This window comes from Arachis ipaensis, chromosome B05, assembly GCF_000816755.2.
Source record: "Arachis ipaensis cultivar K30076 chromosome B05, Araip1.1, whole genome shotgun sequence".
Taxonomy (NCBI): Eukaryota; Viridiplantae; Streptophyta; class Magnoliopsida; order Fabales; family Fabaceae; genus Arachis; species Arachis ipaensis.
This window is the reverse complement of record NC_029789.2, coordinates 69,158,418-69,166,944: the sequence shown is the minus strand read 5'-3', so window position 1 is coordinate 69,166,944 and position 8,527 is coordinate 69,158,418. Positions and strand designations below refer to the sequence as shown.

The following is an 8,527-nucleotide window of genomic DNA, read 5'->3' as shown; positions in this document are numbered from 1 at the left end:
GTGTTGGTTTGGATCTTCTTGAGTATTTCCTCCAAATGAACAATTGTTTTGAACAAGGGTGATTAGTTGTGGTTTGAGCTCGAAGTTGTTGGCATGAATAGTAGGTCTCAGGATGTTGCTCGAAGACCCACTCCCCTTGGAGTGTGCCAATTCACAGAAGTTCAAATTGGTCTTCACTCTCTTCCCCTTCCTTCAACTCTTCGTTATTCCCCCCCCTTTCTGTATGAAAACTAATGCCTATATATAGGCTTACATACTGAAATGAAAAACCCAATTACAAATAAAAATTCCTAATTTAGATGCTTCTTGTGCCTTTGATTGAGTGATGTTAATGGGCTCTGCTTGCTTGAAGGGTGAATGCATGATCCAAGGGTGTATTGGCGTTATTGGGGCCTTTAGTGGTGTTGCCAATCGTTGAAAAATGCTCCTAGGCCCACTTCAGTGTTTGTACCAACGTTGGCATGCAAACGTTCCCACCAACGCTCTTCTTCATGTGCATACGCGCACTGCCTTGTGCGTGCGTACACTGAAAAATTTTCCTCTTGTGCGTACGCACACTAGCCAAAATTTCCAATGCTAGTGTTTGACCTGGAGTTGGGGGCAACGTTGGTAGGCTAACGTTCCACTTGTGCGTGCGCACATAAACAAATTTTCTTCTTGTGCGTACGCACACTGCTCTGTGCGTAAGCACATAAGGCGATTCTTACGGCTTCCAATTTGTGAATTTGTCAAAGACATTGGGGTGCAACGTTGGTTCACCAACGTTCCCACCAACGTTGGTTCATCATTTCTCCATACCAGCGTTGGTTCACCACCAACGTTGGTTCTACCTCCTTGCTTTCCTCTGCTTCTACTTTGTCTATCATCAAACAAATAAGTGTATCAAAGTAATATACAAGATGATCTTTATATACCAAGTGTGCTAATAATACTCAAAATCAAATCTTTATTTAGTGTGATCTATTTTATCATATTTCCCTTGTATATAAACAAAAATTCACCTATTCTTGAGATTTTCTTAATGCAGAGATATTTCATGCCATTTCACATTTATTAACAAAATTTGTATGAAAACTAAACTAACATCTACTGAAATAACAACTAAAAATAGGCAATGATGCTCCCACATCAGGTTGATATAAGAGCCTAATACTCTCCTTTCATTTGGGGGAGCATGATTGCCTACAACCTCCTCTTGGTGGTTATGTGCTTTACCCTCCATGTTTTGGGTTGGAATTTCTTCTTCTCCTTCTTCACCAACAACCCTCTTTCCTCTTGCTACTGCTTCCCTTCTCAACCTTAGGAATGTCCTTTCTGGTTCAGAATCATAAGCGGTTGCAGCCCCTCTTCTCCCTGTCATACACAACATGACAAAAAAGAAACTGACCAAGATGGACACCTTCTTGGAAGAAGGTGGGTGTGTTAAAAATTCAGCTGAAGCAAAGTGTTAAACAGATAGTGTGCTTCTTGTTAGAGTGAATATATACAATCGATTAAAGGAAATAAGGGCTGAAATTAAAGAAATTAACAAAGTAAAGAAAATGCTTAATCTAAATTCTCATCTACTTAATCATTGTTAATTCAAAACCAATCCCCGGCAACAGCGCCATAAACTTGATGACTAAAAAGAATTCACTATATCATTATAATGAATCCGTCTTTGGCAAGTATACCAAATTGTCGTCAAGTAATAACTCACTATGAGTGAGGTCGAATCCCATAGAGATTGATTGATTGAGCAACTTTAGTTGATAAGTGATTTAGTCAAGCTAATCAAAAAGAGTTGTTGAGTGCAGAATTCTAAATAGCAGAATTGTAAATGACATAAGGATAAGGGAAAGCAATAAAGTTCAGAAATGTAAAGAGCAAAAAAGTAAATAGTAGAAACATAAATGACTGAATTGTAAATGGGGAATGGGTTGATAGCAGAAATTAAAGAAAGCTATAAAGAATAAGGAAGATAATGATAAGGAAGATTCATTGGAGTTGAGAGATATTTCTCTCTTTAGATTAAACTTAGATTCTCTCATCTTCAATCATGCAACTCATTAACCTCTTGGCAATCATGATTGATTGAACCCCAATGCCTTGGTGATTCAATCTCTCAAATCTTGATAATCAGCCAATTCTTTGGTCTGATTGCTCATGAAAAGAGATAGGCTTGGTCCTTGATTTTACCACACATCCTCATAGATCCAAATAATTGGGTAGATTTTATGTCACCATATCCAGTCCCAAAACCCAGATCTACTCAATGTGAGAAGGGATTTCAAGCATGGTTTCATGTTTCCTTTTCCAAGGATCCCTTGAAATCCAATTTGCATTCAACCTCTTTTCCAAGATGATTGAACACTAAACATGTAGAACAAAATTCCTTCTAGCAAATCAAAGAGAAGATGAAGAGAAGAAGAAATTTACTATCAATTAATCCATCAAGTACAATAGAGCTCCCTCCCCCAATGAGAGGGAGTTTAGCTACTCATAGCATAGGGAAAGTACAAGAGATGGAAGAAGATGAAGTAAAGTGTAAAGTAAAGTTCCAAGCTAACCAACCCCCCTTTCAGTACTCTCAAGGACTATTTATACTACTCCTATCACTAGAAATAAAAATTACAAAAAGAAAAATAAAATTACAGTTGGAAACTAAGGACAAAAATCATTAAATTGAGACATGTGCCTAGCGTGTGAGTGGCGTCTGAGTGGCGTGCCATGCCCAGCTCAAAGACTTGGCCTGGCGTGCCATGCCTAGCTTCCAAGTGGCACGCTCCGTTTGTATAGCTAGGCTGACGTGCCATACCTTCAAACTCAAGTGCACGCCAAAGTAATATCTCTCTTCTTCCTCTCTGATAACTTGAACTAGCGTGGCACCCCCATTGCTGGCATGCCACGCTTTCAACAAGGCCCTCTTTCTTCCACTACAAGAAAAAGTGAATTTTTCGACGCAAAAAATCAACGGCTATCTCTACCGTCGATATTTTTCGACGGCTTGCTGTCGATATTTAAAAAAAAGATAATTAAAATTAAAATAATAAAATTGACAGCCATGTGGTCAATTTTTTTGTGCTGCATTAAAATGTTTTTAACTATCATCATATTGTCGATGAAGCAGTGTTGAAAATTACTTTTATTTTAAAATCGATGGAAATGACGTCTATTTTTATATTTAAAATATCAACAACACTTCCGTCGATAATGTTGAACGGTCTAAATTGCTTTCTAAAAGCAAATAAGTGGTGTGGATTTAATGTATAAAATAGACGCAAAATGCATTACTTTTTTTCAGATTAAAATCGACAATATCACCGTCGATTTTTATTGCTAAAAACAATAGTCCCATGCCTACTTCGCGCCTCCAACTTCAGAAACACAATTTTACCCCCCAAATCCCATTTCATCCTTTTCTTTTCTGCATTCCTCACCAACCCTCATTTTACCCCAAATTTACCAACGCTCATCTCCATTGCCGGCGTCACGGTTGTGCTGCCGTCACACCATTTGCTCGCGCCGCCGCGGCGCTCTGTTGTTGCTGTGCCGCTGTCGCTCCACTGCTGCCGCACCGCCATCGCTCCTCTTACTTTGGTCCTTCTCCGCTCTCTCTCAATTAATGGATGCATTGCTAGAATTTCAGCAATCGCCATTATTGTTCATCTCCCTTCGGATTTTTCCCTCTACTTTTCTTTTTCTCAAACACCAAAAGGTTACTTCTTACTTTGCTCTAATCATAGCTCTCTTTTATTCTTTCTTTTTTTCAGTTTCAAATTTTCTTTTTCTTCTTTTGTGTTTCCAACTTTTCCACCGGTTCTTGAGTTGAGAGCTCAATTCAATTCAATTCACCACCGAAGTCATGTACGAGGTTCCTATTTGATTCTTTAGAGAATTTATTATTTTTGTATCGGTTTCACTTCAGTTTCGTGATGTTACTTATTTTTCCGTTGAATTTGTTTAATTCTTATTACTTTTCAATTTCGGATGGTGTGATTTTGATATGATTTCCCTAAACATATGGCTGGGATTTCCGGTTTTGTTTTGTTTTTTTTGGAAAACTAATTTAGTTTAAATGTTTAATTGAATAGGAAATGGAAATAGTTTTTGTTGTTTTCGATGATGATTTTGTGATTTCATTTGAATTTGATATGTGACAGTTGTTCAACGGTTATGGCTTGTGGGAAGTTATTGGGTGAGTTGAGAAAGCATGGGAAATGAAAATAGGTAGGGGAGAAGGAAGAAGATGAGGAGTTTGAAGAACATGATGCAGTGCCTGTGCTCAGGGGAGCAATTGAGACGAGAAAGAGGCATAGATGAGATGGCAGTTGAATGGAATTGATGAATCAGGATCAGGACCAGATGATGGTGTTTGTGGAAATATCCTAATGGATGAGAATTGCAAGGATTTTGGTGTGTTCCAGGACAAGGTCATTTCAAGCACTTCAGACAACGCAGACGAAGAGGAAGATGAAGATGTGGATGAAGCTGTTGATATTGAGATAGAGAAGAATAGCTTTGTTGTCAAGGAAATCAGTGTACCAGAATCCATGGTTGCTAATGAGCCAGAAAAGAAGGTGATTGTGAATGAACCTGAAAAGAAAGAGATTGTGAAGGAACCATTAAAGAAGGCGGTTGTGAAGGAACAAGAAAAACACAAGATTGTGAATGAATCAGAACCTAAAAAGATTGCAACTACACAATTTCATCAAAGGAATGAGAGGCCAGTGTCTTCCCCTATTACTGTGAAGTAATCTCCTCCAGTTAGAAGACAATCCACAATTTATCAGAATTTTCCCAAAACTAATTCAAGTAAGGTCTTTTGATTTTCGTTTTATAAGTTTGTTTTTCAATCTGGATTTTGTGAAGCCTAATTAATTGATCATCACCATGCAGTTCCAAAGACAGAAGCATACAGAAGCTTTCCACAAAACCAGAGCAAATTGCAGAGTCTAGGTGATTTGTTTATCTGCATTTCAGAATTATTATACAAGAAAGAAAATTGTACCCAAAATCTTTGATGTAATGTCTGGAATTTATTATTTAATTTATGTCATTCTTTAGTGGATTTAATCATGTGGAGAGATATCTTAAGATCAGCATTTATGTTTGGGACTGGAACATTCCTTATAGTATCATCATCTTATGCAAAGGATATTAACCTGAGGTTAGAATTCCACATAAAAAAGAGAATAAATATCTTCTTCTGTATATACTTCTTTTGTCTTAGAATTAGAGTAACACAGGATTAACACTTGTTGATACTTGTTTGTGCTGTCTTATTTCAGTATCTTCCTATTTCTGTATATGCACTTCCTATTTCAGTATCTCTTTCTTGGTTGCTACTGCATCATGATTCTTTGTACTTCTCCATCAATATATTTTTGCAGTTGAATGTTATTTGGCAGTGTTTAGGGTGCTTTCATGCTTAGTTGTTGATTAGCACTAGAATATTATTATGAGAAAGAAGGCAATGAAGGGCAATATTGACTGCAATATTGGTGCTTAAGTTGTTTGCAATATGTTCTTACATGATTCATCAAAAACATTGTCTTCAATTTTAGATATCCATTATCATCATCCGATTGAAATTTGGTTCGATACATGATAATATATCTACTTAGTGTTTTGGGTCTTTACATTGATCATTCTTTTGCAATAGTAATGGTTCATCATTGGATGCAATAGTAATGGGTCTTATGTGCATGGAGAATCAAGATTCTCAAACCATACGCCTGTTTATGGCATATTTTGGGCTGAAGTTGAGTCAAGTCATGGAAGAATGAAGAAAAGTATGAGTTGTTCTTCTCGTTCTAGAATTGAAGTGAATGAACTTTTTCCATATTCCCACGGATATACAGAACTAACCTTTTTGTGAAGCAAGCAGGGTTTTACATATTTGATGCTTCCATGCATATTCAAGTACTTTCTCTATCCATTGTTCATATATAATCATATATGCTCACATTTCTTGCTTCTAAAGCATAACTTATGTACCTGAAATTATAGTTTATTCAGGCTAAGTATTCATCCTGAAAATATAAGCTATTTTGCATCTTTCTATGATATAATCATGAAGTCCTTTGTGTCATTACAATTACAATGAATTTTCTACCTGAGTTAGAAACCTTACATGCATGATGCAACCTATTACTGTTCAGAAAACTGGTCAAACAAGAACAAGTCATTTTGAAGAAATTCATACATAAATAGAGAGGTTGGTTGATAGAGACAACCCATTTCCCATATACCAAAAAAGGTTAGTTTTTTTATTTTATTTTAATTAATTTTTTTAAACTCTGATGCTTTTCTTGGATTTTGCTTTTGGTTCCAAACCTCTTTGTCTAATTCTAACTTTAACTTTTTCTTTTTTTGCATTGTGATTTGTCAGGTGCTAATATGTAATTTCACCTTTGTCTATCGCATGATCAGTACAGTTCATAATCATCATGAATGTTGTTACCTACTCACGCCAGCTTCTATCAATTAACAACACTCACTCTCCATTGTCTCATATACCTTCTTATGACAAATCACAGTGCTGCACCAAGTACTAAATTATTCTTTTCTAATTAATTAATTAGTTAATGTATATGTAAGTTACTAGTGATATGCACGCTGCACGCATAATCATAATCATAATCAAACCCCTTCTCTTTTTGTGTTCAGGAAATGGAAGAGGGTGATTTTTCATTTTCTTATTCATCATTTTTAAATTGTTTTCAGAGAATATTTATGATGACTGAAAGAAGATGAAAATATAATTAAGATAATCAATATTATTATTATTTTTTTGTTCTTGTAATAATGCATAGAAAATGAGAAGGGTAGTTATGATAATTGTATTATTAGTGGATTGCAATTTAAACCAATATAAGTCTAAGTTTAGTTATTTATTTTGTCCTGAATTTTTATATTAGAGGATTATTTATTATTTTGATAAATTTGTAAATTTATTATCTAATATTTAAAAGTTTATTTGTATTAATTGTTTACTATTTTATTTCTATATTTAAAAGTTTATTTGCATTAATTGTTTACTATTTTTTAAATAGAAAAAAATAATTGAAACATATAACTATTAAAATCGATGGCAGAGTTGTCACTTTTTAAGTTTAAAATAGAAAAAAAAAATAAAATATAGACACAAAATTTGTCAGTATCTAAATAATTAAATCAACGGCAATTGTGTCGATTTTATTAAATCAAATATCGACGGTAACGTCGTCAATTTTATTAAGCAAATTATAGACGAAACTGTTATCAATTTTATTGAATCAAATATCGACGGCAAAGTTGTCGATTTTAATAAGAAGTTAAAATTTTCAAACTAATATTATTAGAATTTTAAAAAATCGACAAGCTTAATAACGACCACCTCCATCGTCCGTTTTGCCGTCGAATTTTAATATTATCGACGGCTAAGCCGTCGATTTGGCCGTCGATTTTAACGATGTTTCTTATAGTGTTCTCTTCTGGACAATATAACTGGCGTGCCACGCCTTCAATGAGATCCTCAATCTCGTCTCTGGAAGGTTGAACTGGCGTGCCATGCCCAGGTCTGGTGTGCCACGCCCTTGATAAGGCCTACATTCTCTTCTCTGGAAAGTTGCACTGGCGTGCCACGCCCAGGTCTGGCGTGCCACGCCCTCTATGGTGCATGAACATTCTTCTCTGGTCTAGTGAACGGCGTGCCACGCCCAGGAATCAAGTGGCATGCCCATGATATGAACAAGGTTGGCGTGCCATGCCTAAAGCCCCAAGTGGCACACCTTCGAGGAAGCTTTGTCTCTTCATCTCTGAAAGTTGTACTGGCGTGCCACGCCTTCGATATGGCGTGCCACACCTTTGTTGGAGATTCACTTCCCTTCTCTGGTCAATTGAACTGGCATGTGATGACAAGTCATTTTGTGCATGTTTTACTAGCAATTTTCATTAGTTTTTATTTGGTTTTCATGCATTTCTTAGGCAATAAGTAAGTGTTTGGATGAGAAATTCATGTTTGTCTTGATTCAATCAAACATTGTTAAATTGGTGCATTTTCATAAGATTTATGCAAGAATTGTTTGATGATATAAATGATGCAAGATTTGATGATTATGCCAAGGCTTTGATGTATCTGTTTGGTTGATAACAGGCAAGAAAGAAGCAGAGAAGTGGAAAAGAGCACCTTAGCGCTCCGTTTGTTTCAAAGAGCGCTGCATTCCTCACCAATAAAGTTTTGCTAGTGACGCGTACGCGTGGGTGATGCGTACGCATCGAAGTGGAGATTTGTGGAAGACCACGCGTACACATGCATGACGCGTCGCGTGGATATAAAGAGCGTTCTTCAGCCAAGAGCGCTACGCTCTCTTTCAAAGAGCGCCTGCGACAACCTAAAACTTGGATTCAAAGTTTAGCTATCGACGCGTACGCATCAGTGACATGTACGCGTGGATTTGGCATCAGTGACAAGCACGCGCATGCATGGATGAAGCAGCAGCGTGAAAACGGCAATTTTGAAGATCCACGCATACGCGTGGGAGACGCGTACGCATGGAAGAGC

At 36.6% G+C, this 8,527-nt stretch overlaps 1 long non-coding RNA gene across 2 annotated transcripts; it reads left to right on the top strand.

Annotated features, from left to right (window-relative positions):
• On the top strand, nucleotides 5,911-6,746 carry LOC110272145. 2 transcript variants are annotated; one of them, XR_002363090.1, is made up of 3 exons: nucleotides 5,911-6,241; nucleotides 6,374-6,532; nucleotides 6,652-6,746. It is a non-coding gene; the product is annotated as an uncharacterized LOC110272145 (long non-coding RNA). The 2 variants fall into 2 exon arrangements; XR_002363089.1 differs by having other exon boundaries at nucleotides 5,912-6,241; nucleotides 6,374-6,746.